The sequence below is a fragment of the Cryptomeria japonica genome, chromosome 2 (assembly GCF_030272615.1).
Source record: "Cryptomeria japonica chromosome 2, Sugi_1.0, whole genome shotgun sequence".
In the NCBI taxonomy this organism is placed as follows: Eukaryota; Viridiplantae; Streptophyta; class Pinopsida; order Cupressales; family Cupressaceae; genus Cryptomeria; species Cryptomeria japonica.
Genome location: NC_081406.1, coordinates 636,107,022 through 636,116,492, shown reverse-complemented (window position 1 = coordinate 636,116,492; position 9,471 = coordinate 636,107,022).

The following is a 9,471-nucleotide window of genomic DNA, read 5'->3' as shown; positions in this document are numbered from 1 at the left end:
TAGAACTGCTGGAGGAACGAAGGCACACTGCTTTTAACCATCTCAAGGCTTACCAACAATGAATGAGTCGCAGCTACAATCACAAAGTTAAGCCTCGCACATTTGAGGTAGGTGACTTAGTACTCAGAGAGAACCCCAAAAATCAGCAAGACAGAGATAAAAAGGGCAAGTTCGAACCAAACTGGCTTGGTCCTTACATCATTACAGCGGTATATGGATCTGGGGCATATCAGCTCTCAACTACAGAAGGTGAACCCTTGGAGGATCCTATCAACAGCATGCATCTTCGCAGGTTCTACACATAAGCTCTTTGGAATATCCTAATTCAAAAATACAAAAAAATCAAAAAATTGCAAAAATACAAAAAAATCAAAAAATTTCAAAAATACAAAAAAATTATAAAAACAAAAAATCGTTACTTGGTGAAAACCTGGCAAATGGGCGCCTTGTGACAACAAAAAAAATTGAAAAATCAAAAAAGTAAAGAGAAATAATTTCGTCCAACGGTGAAAACCACTTCGGTGGCGCCCTGGGCAAGTACCATGGTGAAAACTGGGTCACCAGCGCCATGCGTAGAGAGACTTTGCTCCTCTCTCCTTCAGGATTCTCTTTCATCCTTTCACTTTGCACACACTCACAACCTATTCACTCACCAATAAACTTACCCATTCCCATCATGGCTTGTTATTGATCTACCCAAGATTGGTTAGCCATTCATAATAACCCTCCCTTTTCATTCCCTTTCCATCCATAATAAATCGGCTCCTATCTGTGACTAAGGCAATTCCTACGTCTAGTGATGGGTGTGGAACTGAGAACATCACATGTTTCGAGGAGTACAGTTTCTTCCAGCTTCCTTCAAGTCTATCCGCGCACAATCCGCAATAAAGCAACATCTGCATCGCCAGTCCACAATAAAGTTCCATCTTCTCCACAATAAAGTATCAGTTTCATGGATTCAGTCAGTTTCAAATGAGACACAGCAGCAACAATGGGCTTCAACAAATCAAATCTTTCAACAGACTCAGACAACATATGGTTCAGTGCTATCTATCCTTTTTGTGAAAGTAAACATTGTGACCATAATCAAATAAGACTTATACAAGTGACAAGAGACACTAAACTTGAGGACTACAGTGGATGTTGGTGTCGAGTCTTGGTTTTCTTTTGATTTTATCTTTTGGTGACATGTCTTTTAGCTTTTCCAGGATGTCTTTGACTAGAGATTCTATCTCCAGGATGTCTTTGACTAGAAAGGCGAGGATGGGGTATCGTCACCTATTTGCATTTGCTGTCTGTGGATTGTCTTTTAGTAATGCTATGACTTGTCCAAGGATATGAGGACACTGTGAGTCTAGTATGAACTGGGGCATTCCTTGTGTGTGACTGTCTTATCTCCATGCAAAAGGGTACAATGACTTTCTAGGTCGAACAGATGCCTCGATTGTCATAACCTATTTTTCCATAATAAGCTCAATGATGATACCGCACAAGAAGCTCTTTCACGTTCATATCTTCTGTCTTCCATCCCCCTTTCTTGATTGACTTCCATTGTCCTTCTCGAGTCCGCGTAGCCTGCTATCACATGACTGAGTATAATGACACACCAAAAACATTTGCATTTCATGTAGCTGCACCTACATCATCACATATAAGCATTTCATACATACATATAGATATCACAATTGCATCACATCTTGCATACAACACATGTTAGCACATTTCACATTTTCATTATGTAAATAATCATTTGCATTATCATATTCATTTGCATTACATACATTCACATTTGCATCATGCATCTCATATACAACATAAAAGAACAAAAATATATTGCATTGCATCATATAAGCATCCATATCATAAAACATATACATCATAGAAGCATCTCATCACATAGGGTACACATGCATATAGCTGCCGCAAAAATGAATCATCTCTCATATATAATCACAATGTGTCATGATACAATGATGTCAAAAGAATCATATGGCTACAAAGAATCACCCACAGGTGTCTACAATACAAGAAGTGATACATATACTGATACAATGGGAGCCCACTATAGCTATGAGGAACTCCCTCCCTCGGAGCTGCCTGGCCTCGACGGAGTCTGAGCTGTAGATGGTCCCGCCCCAGGATCCCCCTGTCTCTCTGGTGGTGGTGGAGGCCCCATGACCCCACCGTTGGATGCCTGCCTCCTGCGGCTCCCTCCCGTAGCCGTCGCTGTGCGCGACGATCTATGGAAGCTCCTAGCCCGCTGATCTGCTGGCACGGCTGCATAGTATAGATCCCTCCAGTAGGCGATCTCCTCTCCGGCTCGCAAGACATATGCGTAGCCTGTCCCTGCATCCTCTGCTGCCCGCCTCCCTGCCCTCAGAGCTGTCTCGGCCTCAGTATATCTCTGGATGGCCTGATCCCTCTCCCGCTCTATGTCTCTGACCCTGATCCTGAGGTGATCTCTCTCCCGCACCAAATCCTCAATCTCATCTGCCTGGCCCTGGCAGATCTCTCGCAGCCTCAACAGCTCATCCTCCTCAGAATCTCCGCCCTCAGCCTCTGCCTGTGGCTCCTCCTCTACAGGTGCCTGTCCCTGTGCCTCTGCCTACACCTATCTAGGTGCCTGAATAGGTACCTGTGCCTGTACCTGTCCCTGTCTCTGCACCTATCTCGGTCCCTGTCTAGGACCCTGTGCTGCTGGTACCTGTAGGGGCAGTCCACCCCGTCCTCTCACCACCGGAGCTGCTCTCTCCTGTCCTCCCTCCCTCCGAGGTGCTACTCGCCTCTCTCCCACCACTCCCCTCCGCCTCCGCCGGCCCCTACCTCCATCCCCTCCACCATCATCATCATCTCCTCCACCCTCTCCCTCCAGTGGCTCTGTCGGATCTGTCAACCTGGAAAATGAATGCTCTGCCCAATACGCAGAGTACTCTGCGTCCATCCCTGCATCATCTACCTCTGGCCACATGTCCCATGGCATCGGCATCATCTCTGCTAGCTGTGTCACCGCCTGATCATATGATAATAGCGGCCCAAACTGCTCCTGATCTCTGACCGTACGGGCATACATGCCCGAGCCCCGTGGCATCCGCTGGATCCGCCCAAACTGCCTGCATACCCTGTCAACAAGCTGCCTCTCCAGAATATAGGGCGTCTGCCCCATCAGATACCTGCTCCTGAAAACATATGGTAGCTCCAATGCGTCGTCCTCCCACTCCTCGCACCCCAGGTACGGCCTCCAGATGACCATGTCTATGTCATCTATGATGCGCCTCCAATGCTCCAATCTACCAATCCAAGGCTGGGAAGTAATCATGTCGTACAAGTGCACGAAGCTCCGTCCCTGTCCTCTGCCTCTGAAATGAATGGGTCGTGTGATGGGAAGGTGCTCATAAGCCCACACCTGCAAGAGAGTCACGCCGCAGCCCAAACCCACTGATCCGTGGTACACAAACTGATGCAGCTCATAATACAAATGTGCCAGGACACATGGCCCCCATGCATACCTGGTGTGCTCTGTCATCAGCGTCTCCAATGCCCCTCCCCAGCCCACTGCCAATCCTCGTGTGGCCCTGTCTGGACACAAATACCCACTGATAACTCCACCAATAACTACCGGCAATGCTAAACCTGTGGCAGTCATGGTATCCTAGGCTACATGACCTGCTCGCATCTTCAACCCGGGATCCTGGAAAACCCGTCTCAATGCCTCCCTGTCACCATCACGGTCATAGGGAATCAACTCTCCATCAATAGGGATATGCAGAATCCTGTAGACATCCTCTAATGTAACTGTCATCTCACCCATCGGCAGGTGAAACGTGCACATCTCCGAGTGCCATCTCTCAGCTAACGCAGTCAGCAACCCCATGTTTGCCCGAAACTCAGGCACATAGAGCACATGTGTGAGACCCATCTCCTCAATGGATATCATGTCCTGAATCGACAACTCTGGTCGCAGTCTCTGAGTCGATGGGAATCTCTCCCGTGACTCTAACATCGGCAAATACTCCTGCAGTCAACCAATAAATCATGTCAGTTATCGTGGCATTCACTGTTTATCACAAAATGCTACTTGCTATCTAAATGCATACGCTTACCTATCCTAGTGACACTCACTGTTCATCACAAAGTGTTGCTATCTATCCTAGTAGTGCTCCCTGTTCATCACAAAGTACTACGTGTGTGACATTCCCTGTTCATCACAAAGTGTCACTCACATTCGCACTCCCTGTTCATCACAAAGTGCTGCCTATCTTGGTGCTCCCTGTTCATCACAAAGTGCCTTGATCTATTCTACTCTTCCTAGAGGACCTGCTTGAGTGTATCCTCTCAGCAGCTTATCCAATCGCCTGCGGATGTTCATCACAGAACTGCCGATTTGACCTAGAAGACTAAAACCATGCATTTAGACACACAAACGCACTTTTCACTCATAAACACGCTTATAGACTTCATAAACGTGCTTCTGCAACACAGACGCGTTTTCTGAACACAAACGTGCCTATACCATGCACAAACGCGACCAGAGAACACAGACGTCCCTACATGACATAAACGCTCCTACAAATCACAGACGCTTCTACATTTCACAAACGCGTCCACATTCAGCACAAATGCGGTTCCAGGCACAGACGCGCCTGGACCCGACACAGACGCGCCTGGCACTGACACAGACGCGGTTGCGCGTTTTTGCATTTTTTAACTATCCTATTCCTAGCGCATTTATTGCTACTAAACATGCATTTATGACAAAACTTGAAATGCGTGAAAGTACGAGGAGGTTCTCGGGTACTTACCGGCTCTCCTGCATCTGCTGGTCGCTGGAATCGGCAAACGCGATCGAATCTATGAATGGAAGCCATCGCTGCTGACTGCTGCTGCTCTTTTCTCACTCTGCACTATGATCTTGTAAGGGTGTGGATGACAATGAGGATGTCTTTTGCCCGTGGTCTATCTTATAGCCTAGCCTAGCCCTCGTCTTCCTTTCCCGAGTCAGTCTTTCTCATCCCGTGACTCTGTCACTTTATTCGCTCAACCCATTCTATCCCATCTTTCTTATCGAGAGATTGTCTGCAATCTTTTCAGACATTTTCATCCAATCTCTCGAGGGGGCATATAATTCCCATACTGGGGCAACTTTGTATCAGTTCATCTTATCTTCTTTGAAACAACGCGACAAGCCGCATTGTCTCAAAGAGGGGCAAAATGTAGACACCTAAAATTGTCATGTCTAATTAAATAAATATTTTATTTATTTAATTATCTAAGCCTAATTCTTCTATTAATTAAATAAATCCTTATTTATTTAATTAATTCATTTATCCTCTTCTAGCCTTATTTCTCATTTAAATAAATACATTTATTTATTTAAATTATCCCTTTCCTAAATTAAATAAATATTTTATTTATTTAATTGTCCTACTTCTTCTATTAATTAAATAAATATTTATTTATTTAATTAATTCATTATCTTTTTCTACACATGACACATGTCATTCATCTCTTAATTCATACACTACCTACCTCTTTCATTATTTTGGTATTTCTTTTACCTACCCTCTAATCCTAGCCGACCTCTCTTTTTACACCTCTCAATCTTAACCCTCCATTTCTTATTGTGTCTTCTATTTAAGGAGATGCTTTCTTCATTATCTAAACCCTAATGACTAATGACACATGCTAATGACTGATTTTGGAGTACTTGGCTACACTACGATCCTTCTTGCAACCACATTTCGTTCTTTGTTGAGCTCTTGTGCATACAAAAATCTGAGAGCAAATATATCAAGCAAGATCAATGGAGATAGAAAGAATGGAGATCAAAACCCTATTGGACATGTGATGGTATAATCTTTGTGATTTTGAGTTATTTTGCATTGTCTTAGGTTATCTTCATATGTTATGGTGGATCTTTGTTCATTGTTAGGCTAGGGTTTTAGTGGTTGAATTCATTTAGCCTTTCAATATTGTTGTTATTGTTATCCATTTTCACCATATACAGTTTGTATTGATTAGCAATCATAATCAATACTGCAAAGGGTTCTCAAAAAGGTACTATAATCTCCCTCATTTTAATTTTACATTGATTAACACCTCTTTTCATTTATAATGTCCCAAGTTGATTTTTTTCAAGAACAAAAGCCAATGAAAATTCAACTTTATTAGTATCCATTTTTTTTTAAAAAGGGCAAGTGGAATATCTTGTAAGAAGTACGCTGGACAAATTAAAAAAAATCCTAAGTATTAGAGGGATGACGCGTCTATTCTGGCTCCAAAAAGACAGTACGGATTGACTAACACGCGTGTTAGTCGCACATTTTACACCGTCGATTTTGCAATTAACGGCTGCGATTGACTAACCTGTCACTAACATGTTGTACGAAAAGTCTGTTTTGGAGCCAAAATAGCTTCAGCCTTAGAGGGATTACCACTTTAAAAATAAATCTAAGAGAATTTCAAACATGATTCCTTATTCCTATATATATATATATATAATTCTAATTTGAAATCTTTCAAAAATCATTTTAGTTTGAATTTTATACTTTCTTAATGAAAGAAAAGGATTTATAATTTTAAGTTATGTGTTCTTTTTCAGTAATTTTAAGTTATGTCTTTTAATCTAAATATATTTTATTATTAATTGAAGGGAAATATTTTTATTATTTAATAATTACGAATTTAAAAAAATAATTTAATTTGAATTTATTATTTTTTAATTTATTATATTAATGATAATCATTTTTTATTTAATTTTCTATTTATCTTATTTGTTTAATAGTTAGGAATCTTTTAAAAATTATTTCATTTTACATTTGATATGGTTTAAATTTATTATTTTAATGATGAAGTATATTACAAATATAATAGTGGGACATTTAAAGACCTGTTCATGGGTTCCCCAAGTTAATCCTACTAACAACCGTCTAGATAGAGAGACGATTAAATGGTCAAAACCAGAGGAGGGGTGGGTGAAAATAAATTTTGATGGAGCTTCAAAAGGCAATCCAGGGATCTCAGGAGCGGGAAGTGTGGCTTGTGATGACGAAGGAAAGGTATTGTGTGAAGGGGCTAGAAGACTTCAAGATGGCACTAATAATGAGAGTCCAGGCGGCTTTACTTGCAGTTGATTTAGTAGCTAATCTGAAGGTGTCAAAATTACATTTAGAGGGTGATTCCCAAATTGTTGTCCAGGCTCTGGTTAAAGGACATACCCCGTGCTGGAAATTAGATAAATGTATAAAGATAATAAGTGAAAAACTAAAAAAAATTAAGAATTATTGCATCTCACACGTGAAAAGAGAGGGAAACACTCTTGCAAATGAGTTGTCAAATGAAGCATGTGGCCTCGAGCCAGGGGAGGTGAGGTGGCAGAATGACAAAAATGAAACTATTGAATGGAGTTAAGACACACTGCCAAGTTGGTACAACATTAAATTCAAATCCCTTGTTAGAAGATGGTTTTTTCCTACACAAGTGTGAGTTAATGAGTAGTTATTGTGACATGCTCTGAAATGGCAGCGATGGTGGAGAGCCATGCATTCAATGCCAATTTCGTAATGCCCACACAGATTATGAATAGACCTGGCGAGTTGGTGAAACCAGCTATAAAACTGGTTTTATCATAAATCTCTGCATTTTCTTAGAAAGCTCAGATATGGAAGCTAATTTCACCCTGGAATCTTCCAAACTGATGTCGACATTTTGTGGTCCTGTTCTGCCAAACAAACGTGAGAGAATGTTTCTCGCTAAAGACCCGCTGCTTCTAAAAGAGGTTCAGTTGGTTTTAAGAGAAGAGGTGATTGTCATTGGTCACCGCTATAGGTGCAAAGTAAACATTTACTCGCTGCTCATGGCTTGGGGTCTAGAGCTGGGACACACAGTTGAAGAGGTGTGAAAGGTGATGCAGAGACTAATCCCAGGGGAATATCTATTAAACTTGGAGTCCTTGCTGGAGTGGGTAGTGTCGGGATGGGGATTTAATCTTGCAGAAGGTATTCCGGAGGAAAATGAGGAGATGAAGGCGCGTCACTCACACATTTAGTTTCTTCGATGGCGTGAGGAAGTTAAATTGTGGTTCAAGGATGATGCACACAGAGGCTAGGAAGGGCTTTTAATCTTTGTCCAGATCATGGACATAGAAGATGTGATCAGGCAGGAGGGTGGCGGGAGAGTGGTGGAGATCGTGAGCCCTAAGAGGCGGATAACAAGGAGACTATCCGTAGAACTAGATAAACAGGCGGGAGATTATGCAGAAGGTAGATGGGATGGCGAGGTGGTTTCTTCGAGCCAACAAGGTGTAGTGAGCAAGAAGGCAAGAGGAAGAAGGAGGTGACAACATGCCAAAAGTGGAGACTCTCGTTGTAATTGGGTGACTGGTGAATCGAGTGCCTTGGCTACAAGAGGCGTGAAGGAGGAATCATGAATAGGTCATTACAGGCATGGTACCCATAGGTGCCAATTTTCTCTACTCTTTTTTATCAATTAATTTCACAGTTGAACTTTAAATTTCAGTTTGAAACGCCTAATTTTTTACAAGCAAGATGCAATAAGTTTTTTTGTACTTTTAAGTTTTGGGGGGGGATGCGTGCATGCTGGTTACTAGTTTTGAATTCCATCTTTTGGGAGGGTGGTGATGGTAGTCATGGATGTCTGGTTTTAGGAGTTTTTTGATAGTTCATTATCTTCGAAGTTGTAATGCTTTAAGTTTAATTAAATAAAAATATATATTTTACCAATTAAAAACAAATAGTGGGACATTTAATAATAATATAAAAATAATCTAATATTACAATTAATATTGTATTAATATTTTGTATATTTTTATTTTATTATTGTAAAAACATTATCAATATTTTTTTTAATATTATGATTATGATATTAACATATTATCTTATATTATCTTTATTTTTAAGTGTGGGTTTAAGTATGAGATTATTAAACAAATGATAGATCTAAACTTAAATTTTAGCAAGGAAAGTTTAAATACTTATTATTTTTGTATTTTAAATTCCAAAATTTATTAATGTCATGTATATTTGTTTTAATCTTTTCTTCTTGTGTGATGGTATGATGAAAGAATAACGATTCGGTCAACTACTGAGAGGGGGGTGAATCAGTAGATAGAAAACTTTATACACTTTCACCAAACTCAAAATCAACCTCTCAAGACAAACTTTAATCCGACTGGTTTCAACACTAAACTTCAAATGCAATAATACTGACAAGATAAACCGGTTGACTGTTATAACGGATTAACAATAAAACAATTTGATACTCACAAAACCTTTTATCTTAATCATTCAAATACTTTACTAACAATAGTTAAAAGATATTTCAGATTACTGCCAATTGTCATAACATATCAAAGTGGATTTAGCAGTTAAGCAATTCAACAATAAACATAACCACAAAAGCATTCACCACTTGACACATTATTTTTTACGTGGAAACCCAAATGGGAAAAACCAT